The sequence below is a fragment of the Nerophis lumbriciformis genome, linkage group LG02 (genome assembly GCF_033978685.3).
Source record: "Nerophis lumbriciformis linkage group LG02, RoL_Nlum_v2.1, whole genome shotgun sequence".
Lineage (NCBI taxonomy): Eukaryota > Metazoa > Chordata > Actinopteri > Syngnathiformes > Syngnathidae > Nerophis > Nerophis lumbriciformis.
In genome coordinates this window covers 4,323,590-4,343,500 of record NC_084549.2, presented here as the reverse complement: position 1 = coordinate 4,343,500, position 19,911 = coordinate 4,323,590, and the positions used below count along the sequence as shown (strand labels likewise).

Below are 19,911 nucleotides of genomic sequence, written 5' to 3'. Positions count from 1 at the left end.
GATGAGCGTCGGCATCGGGCGCCTTAACCCGGCGTTCGGTTCATCCCGCAGCGCCAGTTCTGCTTACCAAAAGTGGCCCACTCGGCTCACCAGGGTGAGCCCCACCCCTTTCGTGAGCGCACTGCGCGCGGAGTGACCCCTGTTACGCGCCCCCGGCAACAGGGGTGGCGGGCAGGTAAGCTGCGCGGGCGGAGCGCGTGGAGTGACCCCTGTTACGAGCCCCCGGCCACGGGGGTGGCGGGCAGGTAAGCTGCTTACCTGCTGCGCGTGACGCCGGCCGCGGCGAAGGCGGACGAGGCGGGGTGTCGGTGCGGTGGGCGCGGTGGTGACCCTGGACGTGCGTCGGGCCCTTCTCGCGGATCGCCTCAGCTACGGCTCCCGGTGGGGCCCTCTCGGGGGAAGGGGCCTCGGTCCCGGACCCCGGCGAGGCGTCCCTTCTCCGCTCCTTAAAAGTGTCCATCTCTTTTTCTTTTTTTTTTCTGTTGTGGCATATGCAGCAGGTGCCTGCTCGTTTTTCGTATGTGGGTAACAACATTTAACTATGTATATATATTTCCGAATTGGTTTAACTGCCACCCGCCTGAATCTATTTAAAATCTAATTTTTTTTAATTTCAACCGCCCGACCCGACCCGACACGACCCGACCCGACCCGACCCGACCCGACCCGACCCGCGGATAAAATCTAATTTTTTTTAATTTCATCCGCCCGATCCGCGGATAATCCGCGGACTCCGCGGTTGTGCCCGCAAACCGCGCATCTCTACTGGCTACAATGTAAACAAAAACAGAATGCTGGATGACAGCAAAGACTTACTGTGGAGCAAAGACGGCATCCACAAAGTACATCCGAACATGACATGACAATCAACAACGTCCCCACAAAGAAGGATTAAACACAACTGAACTATTCTTGTTTGCTAAAACAAAGTAGATGCGGGAAATATCGCTCAAAGGAAGACATGAAACTGCTACAGGAAAATACCAAAAAAAAGAGAAAAAGCCACCAAAATAGGAGTGCAAGACAAGAAGTAAAACACTACACACAGGAAAACAGCAAAAATGTCCAAATAATCAAATAAATAATAACTATGGACTGGACTCTTACTATTATGTTGGATCCACTATGGACTGGACTCTCACAATATTATGTCAGACCCACTCGACATCCATTGCTTTCGGTCTCCCCTAGAGGGGGGGGGTTACCCACATATGCGGTCCTCTCCAAGGTTTCTCATAGTCATTCACATCGACGTCCCACTGGGGTGAGTTTTTCCTTGCCCGTATGTGGGCTTTGTACCGAGGATGTCGTTGTGGTTTGTGCAGCCCTTTGAGACACTTGTGATTTAGGGCTATATAAATAAAGATTGATTGATTGATTGATTGAGATGTGACAGGTGGTGACAGTACACCTACTTTGAGACAAGAGCTATAGTGATGCATGCTTGGTTATGCTTTAAAGTCATATCCAACAATTGCGACAACGACTTTTTACTGTCAACTGAGTTTAGTTTTTTAATGATTTCAGCTGGTGGTGTGCCTCCACATTTTTTCAACGCAAAAAATTGTGCCTTGGCTCAAAAAAGGTTGAAAAACACTAGTTTACACAACCATTTTGTGTGATCCATTTAACAGCACAGATTATACATTTTAACAAGCATACACACACAAAAAGAAAAATAAAGACCGAAAAAGGAATAGGCTGAAGCCAAGGCTTACATTTATTTGCCTTCCACAAAAAATGACATTGCCTGGAACATCAACGTTAAAAAAAAAATCTATAGGACGAAAGTAATCGTTGCTATATTTTATAATTTTCCATTATTTCACCTTTCAAGGCTTTCTTCAACCTTACCAAAGAACTCATCACTGAGCTTCTTCCACCATTTAACTCCTAAAACTGAAATACATTTGTATTTAATATCCGTTCTTACTTCACATATTTCAAAAATCAATCTGAAAATGTTAACACATTAGAACTTATGAATAATGGATTGGTATGTTCATAGTAGCACACTTTGTGTATTATTCTATGCATCCACCCATTTTCTACCGCTTATTCCCTTCGGGGTGGCGGGGGGTGCTGGAGCCTATCTCAGCTACAATCGGGCGGAAGGCGGCGTACACCCTGGACAAGTCTCCACCTCATCGCAGGGTCAACACAGATAGACAGACAACATTCACACTCACATTCACACACCACTTAATAGTATGTACTCAAAACATAAGTGTATCCACTTAATAGTATGTACTCAAAACATAAGTGTATCCACTTCATAGTATGTACTCAAAACATAAGTGTATCCACTTAATAGTATGTACTCAAAACGCAAGTCAGTATATAAGTGCATTCACTTGATAGTATGTACCCAAAATGCTTTGTTTAAGTATGAAATTACATAAGTGCGTCACTGTGAGTACTCAAGTATATACTAAAAATGTAAATATAAATGTGTATGTGTATCCACTTAATATCATGTACTCAAAACATAAGTGTGGAAGTGTATCCACTTAATAGTATGTACTCAAAACATATGTGTGGAAGTGTATCCACTTAATAGTATGTACTCAAAACATAAGTAAGTGTATCCACTTAATAGTATGTACTCAAAACATCAGTGTATCCACTTAATAGTATGTACTCAAAACATAAGTGTGTAAGTGTATCCACTTAATAGTATGTACTCAAAACACAAGTAAGTGTATCCACTTACCGTAATAGTATGTACTCAAAACATAAGTGTATCCACTTAATAGTATGTACTCAAAACAGAAGTGTATCCACTTCATAGTATGTACTCAAAACACAAGTAAGTGTATCCACTTAATAGTATGTACTCAAAACATAAGTGTATCCACTTAATAGTATGTACTCAAAACATAAGTGTGTAAGTGTATCCACTTAATAGTATGTACTCAAAACACAAGTAAGTGTATCCACTTACGGTAATAGTATGTACTCAAAACATAAGTGTGTAAGTGTATCCACTTAATAGTATGTACTCAAAACATAAGTGTGTAAGTGTATCCACTTAATAGTATGTACTCAAAACATAAGTGTGTAAGTGTATCCACTTAATAGTATGTACTCAAAACATAAGTGTGTAAGTGTATCCACTTAATAGTATGTACTCAAAACATAAGTGTATCCACTTAATAGTATGTACTCAAAACAGAAGTGTATCCACTTCATAGTATGTACTCAAAACACAAGTAAGTGTATCCACTTAATAGTATGTACTCAAAACATAAGTGTATCCACTTAATAGTATGTACTCAAAACATAAGTGTGTAAGTGTATCCACTTAATAGTATGTACTCAAAACACAAGTAAGTGTATCCACTTACGGTAATAGTATGTACTCAAAACATAAGTGTGTAAGTGTATCCACTTAATAGTATGTACTCAAAACATAAGTGTGTAAGTGTATCCACTTAATAGTATGTACTCAAAACATAAGTGTGTAAGTGTATCCACTTAATAGTATGTACTCAAAACATAAGTGTGTAAGTGTATCCACTTAATAGTGTGTACTCAAAACATAAGTGCATCCACTTAATAGTATGTACTCAAAACATAAGTGTGTAAGTGTATCCACTTAATAGTATGTACTCAAAACACAAGTAAGTGTATCCACTTAATAGTATGTACTCAAAACACAAGTAAGTGTATCCACTTAATAGTATGTACTCAAAACACAAGTAAGTGTATCCACTTAATAGTATGTACTCAAAACATAAGTGTATTCACTTAATAGTATGTACTCCATAACATAAGTGTGTAAGCACATTGACTTATTGGTACGTACTCAAAAGGCAAGTCAGTATGTAAGTGCATTCACTTGATAGTATGTACCCAAAATGCTTTGTTTAAGTATGAAATTACGTAAGTGTGTCACTGTGAGTACTTAAGTATATACTAAAAATGTAAACATAAGTGTGTAAGTGTATCCATTTAATAGTATGTACTAAAAACATAAGTGTATTATTCTAGTTATGTTTTTGAGTACATACTATACATACTTTTTTGAAGTTTAATCGTTGGGTCTATGTTTAAGTCCCATCTTAAAACTCATTTGTCTATATAAATAGACCCCTCTTTTAGACCAGTTGATCTGCCCCCTTCTCCATCGTGGTTTCCCCATTGCAGCCCATTGGCTTGAGTTTTTCCTTGCCCTGATGTGGGATCTGAGCCGAGGATGTCGTTGTGGCTTGTGCAGCCCTTTGAGACACTCGTGATTTCGGACTATATAAATTGGAAGACCCAGGACACGTTGGGAAGACTATATATCCCGGCTGGCCTGGGAACGCCTCGGGATCCCCCGGGAGGAGCTGGACCAAGTGGCTGGGGAGAGGGAAGTCTGGGCTTCCCTGCTTAGGCTGCTGCCCCCGCGACCCGACCTCGGATAAGCGGAAGAAGATGGATTGATTGATATGTTTCTTTTTAAGGCTGAAACGACGCGTCGGCGTAGTCGACGTCATCGGTTACGTAAATACGTCGACGCCGTTTTTGTGCGTCGGCGCGTCGCATATTTACGTCACTCTACTTTACTGTCATGGCGGAGCGCAAAGCAGACGATGCGAGCGAGGGGAAAAAAGCACGCCAAAAGTCGTCAAAAGTGTGGGAGTATTTCAATAAACGGCCTAATAATGTTGTTGTATGCACACTGTGTCGAGCGGAAATGGCCTATCATAGCAGCACAACGGCTATGAACGAACATTTGAAAAGAAAACCCCCGACAGCGTTCTTGCCATCACCATCAACAAGTCAATCGTCCGCGTGCGTATACGTTGTCATCATTACACAAAAACATGAATGTGTCATTTGTATCTGCGTTGTAAATTCATAAACTAAAGCACCGTTTCGCTCTGAGAGGCGCGTTTGGCGTGCCTGTTCAGTGTTTACAAAGACGCGCTCCTCTTTAACGCTGTGGAGAGGCGGCGGCGGCGAGCGAGCGGCGAGGCGGGGCGCGCCGGGAGCGACGCCGCAATCGTGCCCAGGTGCGCGATCCGCGCAGTTGGAAGAGAAAAGACTTTGTGTAAAATTAAAAGATTGTAAACCTGGCAAAGCCGTCTGGCGTTCAGTCTGTCGGTCCTGAAAGAACCCCACGGCACAAGACGTGTCACAAACGCTAACGTTAATTAGTTGTGCAAATACCTTTTACAACATTAACAGTTACATATACTATGTACAAACCAACAATTAACTTTCACTTGAATCATACTATCATTGTTGTGTTATTAAGCAAAATAAGCAATACTTTTACTTTTGTTGAAATGTTTACACGGTACACTTTTTTGTATTGGATGTTTAGCTTTATTTTTGCACATTTTAGCAAATAAGCAATACTTTTACTTTTGTTGAAATGTTTACACTTGTTACAGAATATTTCCGTTTTGCACTTTTTTGTATTGGATGTTTATCTTTATTTTTGCACATTTTAAAGCAAAATAAGCAATACTTTTACTTTTGAAATGCTTATACTATTCCAGAATATTAAGATTTGCACTGGATGTTTACTTTTATATTTGCACATTAAAAAGCAAATAAGCTACTTTTAATTTTGTTAAATGTTAAAAGTTTTAAATGTTTACATTGTTACAGAATATTTTGTCATGTTGTTGTCAATGTTGACTGAGTGGCCATACTTTTTTTTTTTTGTAAATAAAAGCCATGCCTTTTGAAAAAACTGGCCTACATTTATTTTTTCCTCTTCATTTTAAATTTAAAAAAAAAAATCGGTAAAAGGAAAAATAATCTATAGATTAATCGAAAAAAAATAATCGATAGATTAACCGATTAATCGAAAAAAATAATCTATAGATTAATCGATAGAAAAATAATCGTTAGCTGCAGCCCTATTTCTTTTATAAACATTTCCCCACATATGGAAAACTACAATAATAATATAATATGCATGTAATATATCAAGTTAATGTTTGTTTACACACCACGCCTCCAAGTTGAAAATCCACACTCGGCGAGAAATTCATCACATGAGCGAGACACGACAACACGCCTTTGGTTGTATTTATTATTGTTTTGGGGAATTGGAACATTCATCAACACAATAACAAACCTCGCCCATTTGGCTTTTAAATGTGCGACGTTCTTGTTTGACAGGTTCACACGTGACGTGTTAATCATTTTCGTGCCGCGTTCAGGTGCACAACGAGCTTCGGCGTCAGTGAACGCATCAGCCAGACGGAAACATCGCGAGAGTTGTCACTCGCGTTACAAATCCCGACGAGATATATAAACGACTGCCAGACGAGTAATTGGAGATAGTCGCCTTAGCTTGTTAAATGTGAATATTTTACAAAAAAAGTGCGACGTTCTTGTTTTGACAGGTTTTACACGTGACGTGTTAATCACTCAGGTACACAACGAGCTTGGGCGTCAGTGAACGCATCACCCAGTGAGCAAACTTTGTCGACAAAAAAAAAAAAAAACCGGAAACATCGCGAGAGTTGTCACTCGCGTTACAAATCCCGACGAGATTTGAAAGATTGCCAGACGAGTAATTAAGAGATAGTCGCCTACTTGGGTTATGGTTGGTGTTTAGCGCGTTAAATGTGAACAGTTTGAGTAGAAGCGAGAAGAAAGTCCTTACCTTGACGCGGCCACTCGCCTGCCCCGACGACCGACTCGGGCTTCCCTCACTTCGCCGAGAGCAGCCGCATATTGACTGGGTTGGATGGCGGAGGGCGAGAGCCTCCACCCCTCTTCCTCTCGGCTCTTTTAAAGCATTTTTTTTTACCTCTTTAACGACCTCCCAGCGCCGAGCTAGCGGGCTTTAATGGCGACACAGCGAGGCAGGATACAAACACTCCACGGGAGAAGTATGGAGTGAGAGGCGGGGACCAGGATTTACTACCTGAATCTGCCGCGCCTTGTGATTGGCTGACGTCCGCGCATCCTCTTCGTTCAGCCAATCAGAAGCGACGTACCTCATTGTCCACGTTTAAAGAGATACGTCAGAGCAAAACAGTGCAATGTCGTCAGTAATAATAATAATGTATTGACTTATTATGCGTTCCCACCGTTTTAATTATAAACACATTTTAATTGGCCTTTTTCAAGACACGCACTCTCATCGCAGGGGGATTTATATTCGGGTTTTTTTTTCCCAGCAGTAACAATTAACCACGTGGTACAGCCTGAAAAGGGATGATGTCATCGTAAAAATACTGCAAGCAGCCTGCAGTGATGCATGACAGCTTCACTCACTAATACGTGCAAATATTGGCTGATAAATATATTACTTTTAAATATATGTATTTTAATAATGGAAATATACTGTTCTGTATATGATTCATGTGTCACGTTACAATACTTTATAGTTCATGTATATATGTGTATTTATATAAATGATGCATGCATTTTATATAATGATGCATTTTATATAAACGCATGCATTTTTAAACATATACAGGTAAAAGCCAGTCAATTAGAATATTTTGAAAAACTTGATTTATTTCAGTAATTGCATTCAAAAGGTGTAACTTGTACATTATATTTATTCATTGCACACAGACTGATGCATTCAAATGTTTATTTCATTTAATTTTGATGATTTGAAGTGGCAACAAATGGAAATCCAAAATTCCGTGTGTCACAAAATTAGAATATTACTTAAGGCTAATACAAAAAAGGGATTTTTAGAAATGTTGGCCAACTGAAAAGTATGAAAATGAAAAATATGAGCATGTACAATACTCAATACTTGGTTGGAGCTCCTTTTGCCTCAATTACTGCGTTAATGCGGCGTGGCATGGAGTCGATGAGTTTCTGGCACTGCTCAGGTGTTATGAGAGCCCAGGTTGCTCTGATAGTGGCCTTCAACTCTTCTGCGTTTTTGGGTCTGGCATTCTGCGACTTCCTTTTCACAATACCCCACAGATTTTCTATGGGGCTAAGGTCAGGGGAGTTGGCGGGCCAATTTAGAACAGAAATACCATGGTCCGTAAACCAGGCACGGGTAGATTTTGCGCTGTGTGCAGGCGCCAAGTCCTGTTGGAACTTGAAATCTCCATCTCCATAGAGCAGGTCAGCAGCAGGAAGCATGAAGTGCTCTAAAACTTGCTGGTAGACGGCTGCGTTGACCCTGGATCTCAGGAAACAGAGTGGACCGACACCAGCAGATGACATGGCACCCCAAACCATCACTGATGGTGGAAACTTTACACTAGACTTCAGGCAATGTGGATCCTGTGCCTCTCCTGTCTTCCTCCAGACTCTGGGACCTCGATTTCCAAAGGAAATGCAAAATTTGCATGGTTGGGTGATGGTTTGGGGTGCCATGTCATCTGCTGGTGTCGGTCCACTCTGTTTCCTGAGATCCAGGGTCAACGCAGCCGTCTACCAGCAAGTTTTAGAGCACTTCATGCTTCCTGCTGCTGACCTGCTCTATGGAGATGGAGATTTCAAGTTCCAACAGGACTTGGCGCCTGCACACAGCGCAAAATCTACCCGTGCCTGGTTTACGGACCATGGTATTTCTGTTCTAAATTGGCCCGCCAACTCCCCTGACCTTAGCCCCATAGAAAATCTGTGGGGTATTGTGAAAAGGAAGATGCAGAATGCCAGACCCAAAAACGCAGAAGAGTTGAAGGCCACTATCAGAGCAACCTGGGCTCTCATAACACCTGAGCAGTGCCAGAAACTCATCGACTCCATGCCACGCCGCATTAACGCAGTAATTGAGGCAAAAGGAGCTCCAACCAAGTATTGAGTATTGTACATGCTCATATTTTTCATTTTCATACTTTTCAGTTGGCCAACATTTCTAAAAATCCCTTTTTTGTATTAGCCTTAAGTAATATTCTAATTTTGTGACACACGGAATTTTGGATTTTCATTTGTTGCCACTTCAAATCATCAAAATTAAATGAAATAAACATTTGAATGCATCAGTCTGTGTGCAATGAATAAATATAATGTACAAGTTACACCTTTTGAATGCAATTACTGAAATAAATCAAGTTTTTCAAAATATTCTAATTTACTGGCTTTTACCTGTATTGTTGGCAGAAAGAAACAACCCCTTTTGTGTGAGTGGGTGTGTGTGAGTGTGAATAGGGGAGGGAGGGTTTTTTTCTGGGTTGATGCACTAGTTGAAAGTGTATCGTGTGTTTTTTTTCTATGTTGATTTAATAAATAAAAAACAAAAAAAAAACACCTCGTACACACATATACATCCCTCTCTTTTATTATACCCCCCTCTGTGCTCATTCAAACATGTATTCTGACATCCTCCGAGTGCACAAATCCAAATAAAAAGCCTAAAGAGTCCCTTGAGGTGTGTGCTTCAGGGAGTTGTCGTAAAGTGTCCCGTTTAGGGGGAAAGGGTAACGGGAAGTATCGGCCTATACAGTAGGAGTACACGAGTGTTTAAAAACTAAATATCATTGGATCACAGCACCAGAGCCCTGCTGGTTTTCGATCGTCAAGTCGAGGGTGCACTACTTAAAACAACCCCCCAAAAGGAGTCACTAAATGCTACCCCTTCCCTCGTCTACTGTACATTCATTACTTTTCCTCGGTATACTCCAAGTTCCTCAGGGACGACATGTGATGTGTTATGAACGTTTCCAGAGTGCCAGTTCCTGATCAGTGACGCCGACGAGAGACAGCCCTGAGGCAAAAAAAAAAAGGCGCACAAACAGGTTTGCGTAACTAAAGCGAAGCTCGTCGTCAAAAGTGTGCCGAGCGTACATGGCAACAATGCTCCTTGCTTTTAGTGGAGTTTAGGGTTCATAGGGTGGAGCAGTCGCCGGGCAGGTTTCCTCTCACTTTTGTTTACCATTCCAGTTTGTACTAGCAAAGCCACAGTCGCGACACTTCTACGTAAATGTGCATTGGGAGGAACTGTAGTCCAGTTTTGCAGACAGTGTAAATAAAAGGCAAACACGTGTAACGTTAACCCAATCCGATGAGGAACACATAGCATCTATCCACTTAGAATTCACACAGCGACTAAACAAGGAGCAATGTGGAGTGGAAAATAGCCTTTTTAGGGCCCGCATGGCCCATTGCATAAGGACTCCCAAAGGGAGTCCTTATGCAATGGGACATAAGGACCTATTGTTTTTCTAAGGTTTTATTAGGGCCCGCATGGCCCATTGTATAAGCACTCCCAAAGGGAGTCCTTATGCAATGGGACATAAGGACCTATTGAATTTGTAAGGTTTTATTATTAGGGCCCGCATGGCCCATTGTATAAGGACTCCCAAAGGGAGTCCTTATGCAATGGGACATAAGGACCTAATGAATTTGTAAGGTTTTATTATTAGGGCCCGCATGGCCCATTGTATAAGGACTCCCAAAGGGAGTCCTTATGCAACGGTCTAATTCAACTTTTAACCTAAAGTTAAAAGTTAAAGTTAAAGTACCAATGATTGTCACACACACACTAGGTGTGGCGAAATTATTCTCTGCATTTGACCCATCACCCTTGATCACCCCCTGGGAGGTGAGGGGAGCAGTGGGCAGCAGCGGTGGCCGCGCCCGGGAATCATTTTGGTGATTTAACCCCCAATTCCAACCCTTGATGCTGAGTGCCAAGCTCATGCCAAGATGAGGAACACATAGCATCTATCCACTTAGAATTCACACAGCGACTAAACAAGGAGCAATGTGGAGTGGAAAATAGCCTTTTTAGGGCCCGCATGGCCCATTGCATAAGGACTCCCAAAGGGAGTCCTTATGCAATGGGACATAAGGACCTATTGTTTTTCTAAGGTTTTATTAGGGCCCGCATGGCCCATTGTATAAGGACTCCCAAAGGGAGTCCTTATGCAATGGGACATAAGGACCTATTGAATTTGTAAGGTTTTATTATTAGGGCCCGCATGGCCCATTGTATAAGGACTCCCAAAGGGAGTCCTTATGCAATGGGACATAAGGACCTAAAGTTAAAAGTAAAAGTTAAAGTACCAATGATTGTCACACACACACTAGGTGTGGCGAAATTATTCTCTGCATTTGACCCATCACCCTTGATCACCCCCTGGGAGGTGAGGGGAGCAGTGGGCAGCAGCGGTGGCTGCGCCCGGGAATCATTTTGGTGATTTAACCCCCAATTCCAACCCTTGATGCTGAGTGCCAAGCAGGGAGGTAATGGCTCCCATTTTTATAGTCTTTGGTATGACTCGGCCGGGATTTGAACTCCCAACCTACCGATCTCAGGACGGACAGTCTAACCACTAGGCCACTGAGTAGGTTACTAGGCCACTGAGTAGGTTAGAGCTATTGAATTTGTAAGGTTTTATTATTAGGGCCCGCATGGCCCATTGTATAAGGACTCCCAAAGGGAGTCCTTATGCAATGGGACATAAGGACCTATTGAATTTGTAAGGTTTTATTATTATTCTTTCTTTATTCTACCGCCGCCTCTTTGAGCACTAATTTGACCCACTTAACATGCTTCAAAACTCACCATATTTGACCCACACATCAGGACCTGCGAAAATTGTCTTTTAATAAAAAAAAACCGAACCCCAAAACTCAAAATTGCGCTCTAGCGCCCCCTAGGGAAAAAAAAACAACTAGACTGCCTGTAACTCCCACTAGGAAGGTCGGAGAGACATCAAACAAAAACCTTTATGTAGGTGTGACTTAGACCTAGATTTCATAATAGTATATTCTCGGGGCAAAAATCAACAGGAAGTTGGCAATTCCCCCTTCAAGATAAAAAAGTACTAAAAACAGTCACTTTTGCCTCTTTGAGCTGTAATTTTAATTAATTATTATTATTATTCCGCCGCCTCTTTGAGCACTAATTTGACCCACTTAACATGCTTCAAAACTCACCATATTTGACCCACACATCAGGACCTGCGAAAATTGTCTTTTAATAAAAAAAAACGAACCCCAAAACTCAAAATTGCGCTCTAGCGCCCCCTAGGGAAAAAAAAACAACTAGACTGCCTGTAACTCCCACTAGGAAGGTCGGAGAGACATGAAACAAAAACCTTTATGTAGGTGTGACTTAGACCTAGATTTCATAATAGTATATTCTCGGGGCAAAAATCAACAGGAAGTTGGCAATTCCCCCTTCAAGACAAAAAAGTACTAAAAACAGTCACTTTTGCTTCTTTGAGCTGTAATTTGACCCCCTTAACATGCTTCAAAACTCACCATATTTGACCCACACCTGCGAAAATTGTCTTTAAATAAAAAAAAAACCGAACCCCAAAACTCAAAATTGCGCTCTAGCGCCCCCTAGGAAAAAAAAAAAACTAGACTGCCTGTAACTCCCACTAGGAAGGTCGGAGAGACATGAAACAAAAACCTTTATGTAGGTGTGACTTAGACCTAGATTCCATAATAGTATATTCTCGGGCAAAAATCAACAGGAAGTTGGCAATTCCCCCTTCAAGACAAAAAAGTACTAAAAACAGTCACTTTTGCCTCTTTGAGCTGTAATTTGACCCCCTTAACACGCTTCAAAACTCACCAAACTGAACGCACACATCAGGACTGGCAAAAATTGTGATCTAATAAAAAAAAAAACCTAACCCCAAATCTCAAAATTGTGCTCTAGCGCAATTTTTTAATAAAACGCACAAAAAAACTGCTCCTCGGATGAAAAAACTGACAAAACTGCCTGTAACTCCCACTGGGAAAGTCGGAGAGACATGAAACAAAAACCTCTATGTAGGTCTCACTTAGGCCTACATTTCATAAATTGACAACCCCCAGCAAAAATCAACAGGAAGTTTGCTATTCCCCCTTCAAAACAACATTTTTGTAAAAACCGGTCACATTCCTTCAAACATTATCTCCTCTGAGCGCGTTTGTTGTTTCGGCTTCAAACTAACACAGGAGAGAGATTAGACCCTTGTGATTAAAAGTTATCGAAAGAGTTTTAATACCGGCTCCGGTTTTGATTTTATGACCCTTCAAAGAGCCGCTGCGCTGATGCTGCTGTTTTTTCAAGAAGGCTGCTTAAAAGCAGGAAGCACCAGCGTGCCCACACAATGCAGACAAGGTAGGTACACTAGACAAAAGTATTGGGACAATTCGGACTAAAAGTAGACAAAAGTATTGGGACACTTATGATGAAAACTGAACAAAAGTATTGGGACATTTAGGACTAGCACCTGCCAAATACGCGGGCCCGACCAATGCTGCTTGCAGCTTTAATTTTTCTTTTTTTTTTAAATGGCGATTTGTTGTTAGTGGTGTAGTTGTTGGTGCTGCAGCATTAGAAGGGAACCTAAAGCGTGTGGTTAGTAAAGCTCCAGTAGATTGTGTTTGCTCCGTGAACCCTGTGTGCAGACAGACTGTACAAAAGATGAGCAGATGAGTGGTTGTCCAGAGAGGGACTACACACGTGACCTCATTGGTATGGCGCACGGTTTAAGGACATCTGAATATTTTTCACGTTAAGTGCAGCGCAGCGCGATACAATGTTAATGTTTTTCTCGCCTCCCCGAAGATTTGTGCCAATTTAATCAAATTAAGGAACATATAAAAATTAAAGCTGCAAGCAGCGTTGGTCGGGCCCCCGTATTTGGCAGGTGCTAGTCCTAAGTGTCCCAATATTTTTTTTTCCAGTGTAGGTGTCCCAATACTTTTGTCAAGTGGTAGTCCTAAGTGTCCCAATACCTTTGTCAAGTTTAGGCGTAAGTGTCCCAATACTTTTGTGCAGTGGTAGTCCTAAGTGTCCCAATACTTTTGTCAAGTTGTAGTCCTAAGTGTCCCAATACTTTTGTCCAGTGTAAGTGTCCCAATACTTTTGTCCAGTTTTGGTCAAAAGTGTCCCAATACTTTTGTCCAGTGGTAGTCATAAGTGTCCCAATACTTTTGTCAAGTTGTAGTCCCAAGTGTCCCAATACTTTTGTCCAGTTTTCGTGCTATGTGTCCCAATACTTTTGTCCAGTGGTAGTCATAAGTGTCCCAATACTTTTGTCTACTTTTAGTCCGAATTGTCCCAATACTTTTGTCTAGTGTACCTACCTTGTCTGCATTGTGTGGGCACGCTGGTGCTGCCTGCTTTTAAGCAGCCATCTTGAGAAAACAGCAGCATCAGCGCAGAGGTTCTTTGAAGGGTCATAAAATCAAAACCGGAGCAGGTATCAAAACTCTTTCGCCAACTTTTAATCAGAAGGGTTCAATCTCTCTCCTGTGTTAGTTTGAAGCCGAAACAACAAACGCGCTCAGAGGAGATAATGTTTGAAGAAAGGTGACCCGGTTTTTACAAAAATTTTGTTTTGAAGGGGGAATAGCAAACTTCCTGTTGATTTTTGCTGGGGGTTGTCAATTTATGAAATGTAGGTCTAAGTTAGACCTACATAGAGGCTTTTGTTTCATGTCTCTCCGACCTTCCCAGTGGGAGTTACAGGCAGTTTTGTCATTTTTTTCTTCCGAGGAGCAGTTTTTTCTGCGTTTTATTCCAAAATTGCGCGCAATTTTGGAGATTTGGGGTTAGGTTTTTTTATAAGATCGCAATTTTTGACAGTCCTGATGTGTGTGTTCAGTTTGGTGAGTTTTGAAGCGTGTTAAGGGGGTCAAATTACAGCTCAAAGAGGCAAAAGTTACTGTTTTTAGTACTTTTTTGTCTTGAAGGGGGAATTGCCAACTTCCTGTTGATTTTAGCCCAACAATGTAATATTATGAAATGTAGGTCTAAGTCAGACCTACATAGAGGTTTTTGTTTCATGTCTCTCCGACCTTCCTAGTGGGAGTTACAGGCAGTCTAGTTTTTTTTTTTCCCCTAGGGGGCGCTAGAGCGCAATTTTGAGTTTTGTGGTTCATTTTTTTTTTTTAAAAAGGCAATTTTCGCAGGTCTTGATTTGTGTTTTGAAGCATGTTAAGTGGGTCAAATTACAGTTTAATGTGGCGGCGGAAGAATAAAGAATAATAAAACCTTACAAATTCAATAGGTCCTTATGTCCCATTGCATAAGGACTCCCAAAGGGAGTCCTTATGCAATGGGCCATGCGGGCCCTAAAAAAAACAAACACATATAAAGCACCAATACCGTATTTTTCGGACTATAAGTCGCAGATTTTTTCATAGTTTGCGACTTATGTGTGAAATGATTAACACATTACCGTAAAATATCAAATAATATTATTTAGCTCATTCACGTAAGAGACTAGACCAGTGGTTCTTAATCTTGTTGGAGGTACCAAACCACACCAGTTTCATATGCGCATTCACCAAACCCTTTATAGTGAAAAATAAAATGTTTATTTTTTAAATTCAAGACAAAGTTATATGTTTTTGGTAACACTTTAGTATGGGAAACATATTCTAAGTAATAAAGACTTAATTTAGAGTTATTTGGTTAGGGTTAGAGGGTTAGGGTTATAATAAGGCCATGCTGAATAAGGCATTAATAAGTAATTAATAATTAGGGCTGCGAATCTTTGGGTGTCCCACGATTCGATTCAATATCGATTTTTAGGGTCACGATTTGATTCAAAATCGATTTTTCTTCGATTCAACGCGATTCTCGATTCAAAAACGATATTTTCCCGTTTCAAAAGGATTGTCAATTGTCGGAGGCAGAAATTTACATATATCCGAATTTTAAGTTGTACTTCTTCCATTTCTTTGTCATATTTGAAAACAGCTCGTGTTTTCCATTTATTCTCTTGATGCTCTGTCAGCAAGTATACTATGTGTGATAACCTTGAGTTCTTTGGAATGTGTTTAGACTAGCATTTTGTTTTGGCTACAGAGATGGGACGAGAGAGAGAGGGTGGTGGGATCGGGAAGACAGACCATTTTGGGGAGGCGCAATAGAATGTTCTATGGTTAGACTGGTCTCAATCAATGTATATTGGCAAAGCTTTGAGAATATACAACAAAATACCTATTCTGTCTCTGGTGGTTTTTCAACTCAGCTTTAAGTGTCGGAAAGAACTTGGGAGCGAATTGTGACTTGAATTCCCTGGGAGGAACAACTGGTCCAAAACGCAACACTATTCATTCAATACATAGGATTTCAGCAGGATCTACCCCAGTTTGCTGACATGCAAGCAAGAGTAAAAAGCTTTTATAATTGTAAAGGACAATGTTTTATCAACTGATTGCAATAATGTACATTTGTTTGAACTATTAAATGAAGCAAAAATATGACTTATTTTATCTTTGTGAAAATATTGGACACAGTGTGTTGTCAAGCGATGCAAGTGTAAGCCACTGGGACACTATTGTTCTTTTTTATTTTTATAAATGTCTAATGATAATGTCAATGAGGGATTTTTAATCACTGCTATGTTGAAATTGTAACTAATATTGATAATATTCATTTTTGTTTCACTACTTTTGGTTTGTTCTGTGTCATGTTTGTGTCTCCTCTCAATTGCGCTGTTTATTGCACTTCTGAGTGTTGCTGGCTCGGCTTTGCTTTTGGAATTTGATTGCATTGTTATCGTATTGCTGTGTATTGTTTTGTTGGATTGATTAATAAAAAAAAAATTAAAAAAAGAAAAAGAAAATAAATTAAAGCTGCAAGCAGCATTGGTCGGGCCCGCGTATTTGGCAGGTGCTAGTCCTAAGTGTCCCAATACTTTTGTCAAGTTTTAGTCCCAAGTGTCCCAATACTTTTGTCTACTTTTAGTCTGAAGTGTCCCAAGACTTTTGTGTAGTGTACCTACCTTGTCTGCATTGTGTGGGCACGTTGGTGCTTCCTGCTTTTAAGCAGCCATCTTAAAAAAACAGCAGCGCAGAGGTTCTTTGAAGGCTCATACAATCAAAACCGGAGCAGTTAGAAAAATTATTTCGATAACTTTTATTTGGAAGGGTTCAATCTCTCTCCTGTGTTATTTTGAAGCTGATACGACAAACGCGCTCAGAGGAGATAATGTTTGAAGAGAAGTGACCGGTTTATAAAAAAAAATTGTTTTGAAGGGGAAATTGCAAACTTCCTGTTGATTTTTGCTGGGGGTTGGCAATATATGAAATGTAGGTCTAAGTGAGACCTACATAGAGGTTTTTGTTTCATGTCTGTCCGACCTTCCCAGTGGGAGTTACAGGCAGTTTTGTCATTTTTTTCTTCCGAGGAGCAGTTTTTTCTACGTTTAATACAAAAATTGCGCTAGAGCGCAATTTTGAGATTTGGTGTTAGTTTTTTTTTATTAGATCGCAATTTTTGCCAGTCCTGATGTGTGTGTTCAGTTCGGTGAGTTTTGAAGCATGTTAAGAGGGTGAAAATACAGCTCAAAGAGGCAAAAGTTACTGTTTTTAGTACTTTTTTTGTCTTGAAGGGGGAATTGCCAACTTCCTGTTGATTGTTGCCCGAGGAAATTAATTAATGAAAAGTAGGTCTAAGTAAGACCTACTTAGAGGTTTTTGTTTCATGTCTCTACAACATTCGTACTGGGAGTTATAAGCAGTTTTCTTTCTAGGGGGCGCTAGAGCGCAATTTTGAGTTTTGGGGTTTGATTTTTTGATAAAAAGTTTTGCCGTATATTACTGATGTGTGTGTATATTACTGATGTGTGTGTAATATTTGGTGAGTTTTGAAGCATGCTAAGGGGGTCAAATTACAGCGCAAAGTTGCGGAAGAATAATAATAATAAAACCTTACAAATTCAATAGGTCCTTATGTCCCATTGCATAATACAATGGGCCATGCGGGCCCTAATAAATAAAATCTGAATCACACAACGTGAGAATCGCGATTCGAATCGATTTTTTCCCACACCTCTATTAATAATGACTACCGTAGTTAAGAGCCAATATGTTACTAATTTGCATGTTAATAAGCAACTAATTAATGGTGAATATGTTCCCCATACTAAAGTGTTACCATGTTTTATTACTGGTGCACAAAATGAAGCGTGCATGAACATCACCTTGTTCAAACAACAAAACCAACACAGTGCATAAACTCACAACAAAATACACACCTGCAAATCAGTCAGCTGTTGCCGTATCCGTAATACGCCGATAGGGAGAAGTTTGTATTTACACGATGAGTCGGGTGTGTCTCGACCTCCGCAGAACCCCTGAGGCCGACTCACCGAACCCCTAGGGTTCCATCCAACCCAGGTTAAGAACCACTGGACTAGACGTATAAGATTTCATGGGATTTAGCGATTAGGAGTGACAGATTGTTTGGTAAACGTATAGCATGTTCTATATGTTATAGTTATTTGAATGACTCTTACCATAATATGTTACGTTAAAAAAACTAGACTGCCTGTAACTCCCACTAGGAAGGTCGGAGAGACATGAAACAAAAACCTCTATGTAGGTTTGACTTAGACCTAGTTTTCATAATTGTATATCCTCGGGCAAAAATCAACAGGAAGTTGGCAATTCCCCCTTCAAGACAAAAAAGTACTAAAAACAGTCACTTTTGCCTTTTTGAGCTGTAATTTGACCCCCTTAACATGCTTCAAAACTCACCAAACTGAACGCACACATCAGGACTGGCAAAAATTGTGATCTAATAAAAAAACCTAACCCCAAATTTAAAAATTGCGCTCTAGAGCAATTTTTGAATAAAACGGAGAAAAAACTGCTCCTCGGAAGAAAAAAATGACAAAACTGCCTGTAACTCCCACTGGGAAGGTCGGAGAGACATGAAACAAAATCCTCTCCGTAGGTCTCACTTAGACCTACATTTCATAAATTGACAACCCCCAGCAAAAATCTACAAGAAGCTTGCTATTCCCCCTTCAACACAACATTTTTGTAAAAACCGGTCACCTTTCTTCAAACATTATCTCCTCTGAGCGTGTTTGTTGTTTCGGCTTTTCAAACTAACACAGGAGAGAGATTGAACCCTTTTGATTAAAAGTTATCGAAAGAGTTTTAATACCGGCTCCGGTTTTGATTTTATGACCCTTCAAAGAGCCGCTGCGCTGATGCTGCTGTTTTTTCAAGAAGGCTGCTTAAAAGCAGGAAGCACCAACGTGCCCACACAATGCAGACAAGGTAGGTACACTACACAAAAGTATTGGGACAATTCGGACTAAAAGTAGACAAAAGTATTGGAACACTTATGACGAAAACTGAACAAAAGTATTGGGACACTTAGGACTAGCACCTGCCAAATATGCGAGCCCGACCAATGCTGCTTGCAGCTTTAATTTTAAATTACCTTTTAAATGTCTATTCTTGCTGTTGGCTTTTATCAAATACATTTTCCCCAAAAAATGCGACTTATACTCCAGTGCGACTTACGGTATATATGTTTTTTTCCTTCTTTATTATGCATTTTCGGCCGGTGCGACTTATACTCCGAAAATACGGTAAGTGGCTTGGTAGTTATGTTTAAGATCTATTTGTCTTTTACGTACCGTATTTTTCGGAGTATAAGTCGCACCTGCCGGAAATGCATAATAAAGAAGGAAAAAAACATATATAAGTCGCACTGGAGTATAAGTCGCATTTTTTGGGGGAAATGTATTTGATAAAAGCCAACAGCAAGAATAGACATTTGAAAGGGAATTTAAAATTAAAGCTGCAAGCAGCATTGGTCGGGCCCGCGTATTTGGCAGGTGCTAGTCCTAAGTGTCCCAATACTTTTGTCCAGTTTTAGTAGTACGTGTCCTAATACTTTTGTCAAGTTGTAGTCCTAAGTGTCCCAATACATTTGTCCAGTGTAGGTGTCCCAATACTTTTTTCCAGTGGTAGTCCTAAGTGTCCCAATACTTTTGTCCGGTGGTAGTCATAAGTGTCCCAATACTTTTGTCCGGTGGTAGTCATAAGTGTCCCAATACTTTTGTGTAGTGTACCTACCTTGTCTGCATTGTGTGGGCACGCTGGTGCTTCCTGCTTTTAAGCAGCCATCTTAAAAAAAACAGCAGCGCAGCGGTTCTTTGAAGGGTCATAAAATCAAAACCGGAGCAGTTAGAAAAACGCTGTTCTGTACTTTTATACACAAGGGTTCAATCTCTCTCCTGTGTTAGTTTGAAGCCGAAACGACAAACGTGCTCAGAG

General features: G+C 40.6%; 1 protein-coding gene and 1 long non-coding RNA gene across 2 annotated transcripts in view; both read right to left on the bottom strand.

Moving 5' to 3' along the window:
* Positions 1–6,837, bottom strand: part of LOC133576451 (uncharacterized) — a 37,574-nt gene extending 30,737 nt beyond the window's left edge. Inside the window, exon 1 of the mRNA XM_072915018.1 lies at positions 6,614–6,837. The gene's annotated coding sequence lies outside the window, so the exon portion shown is untranslated. The remainder of the gene's footprint in view (positions 1–6,613) is intronic.
* Positions 6,838–9,195: 2,358 nt separating this feature from the next.
* On the bottom strand, positions 9,196–11,255 carry LOC140679612 (uncharacterized). Its single transcript, XR_012051018.1, has 2 exons — positions 10,911–11,255; positions 9,196–10,817 (listed from the first exon to the last, which is right to left on the bottom strand). It is a non-coding gene; the product is annotated as an uncharacterized lncRNA (long non-coding RNA).
* Between the last annotated feature and the right edge of the window lie 8,656 nt (positions 11,256–19,911).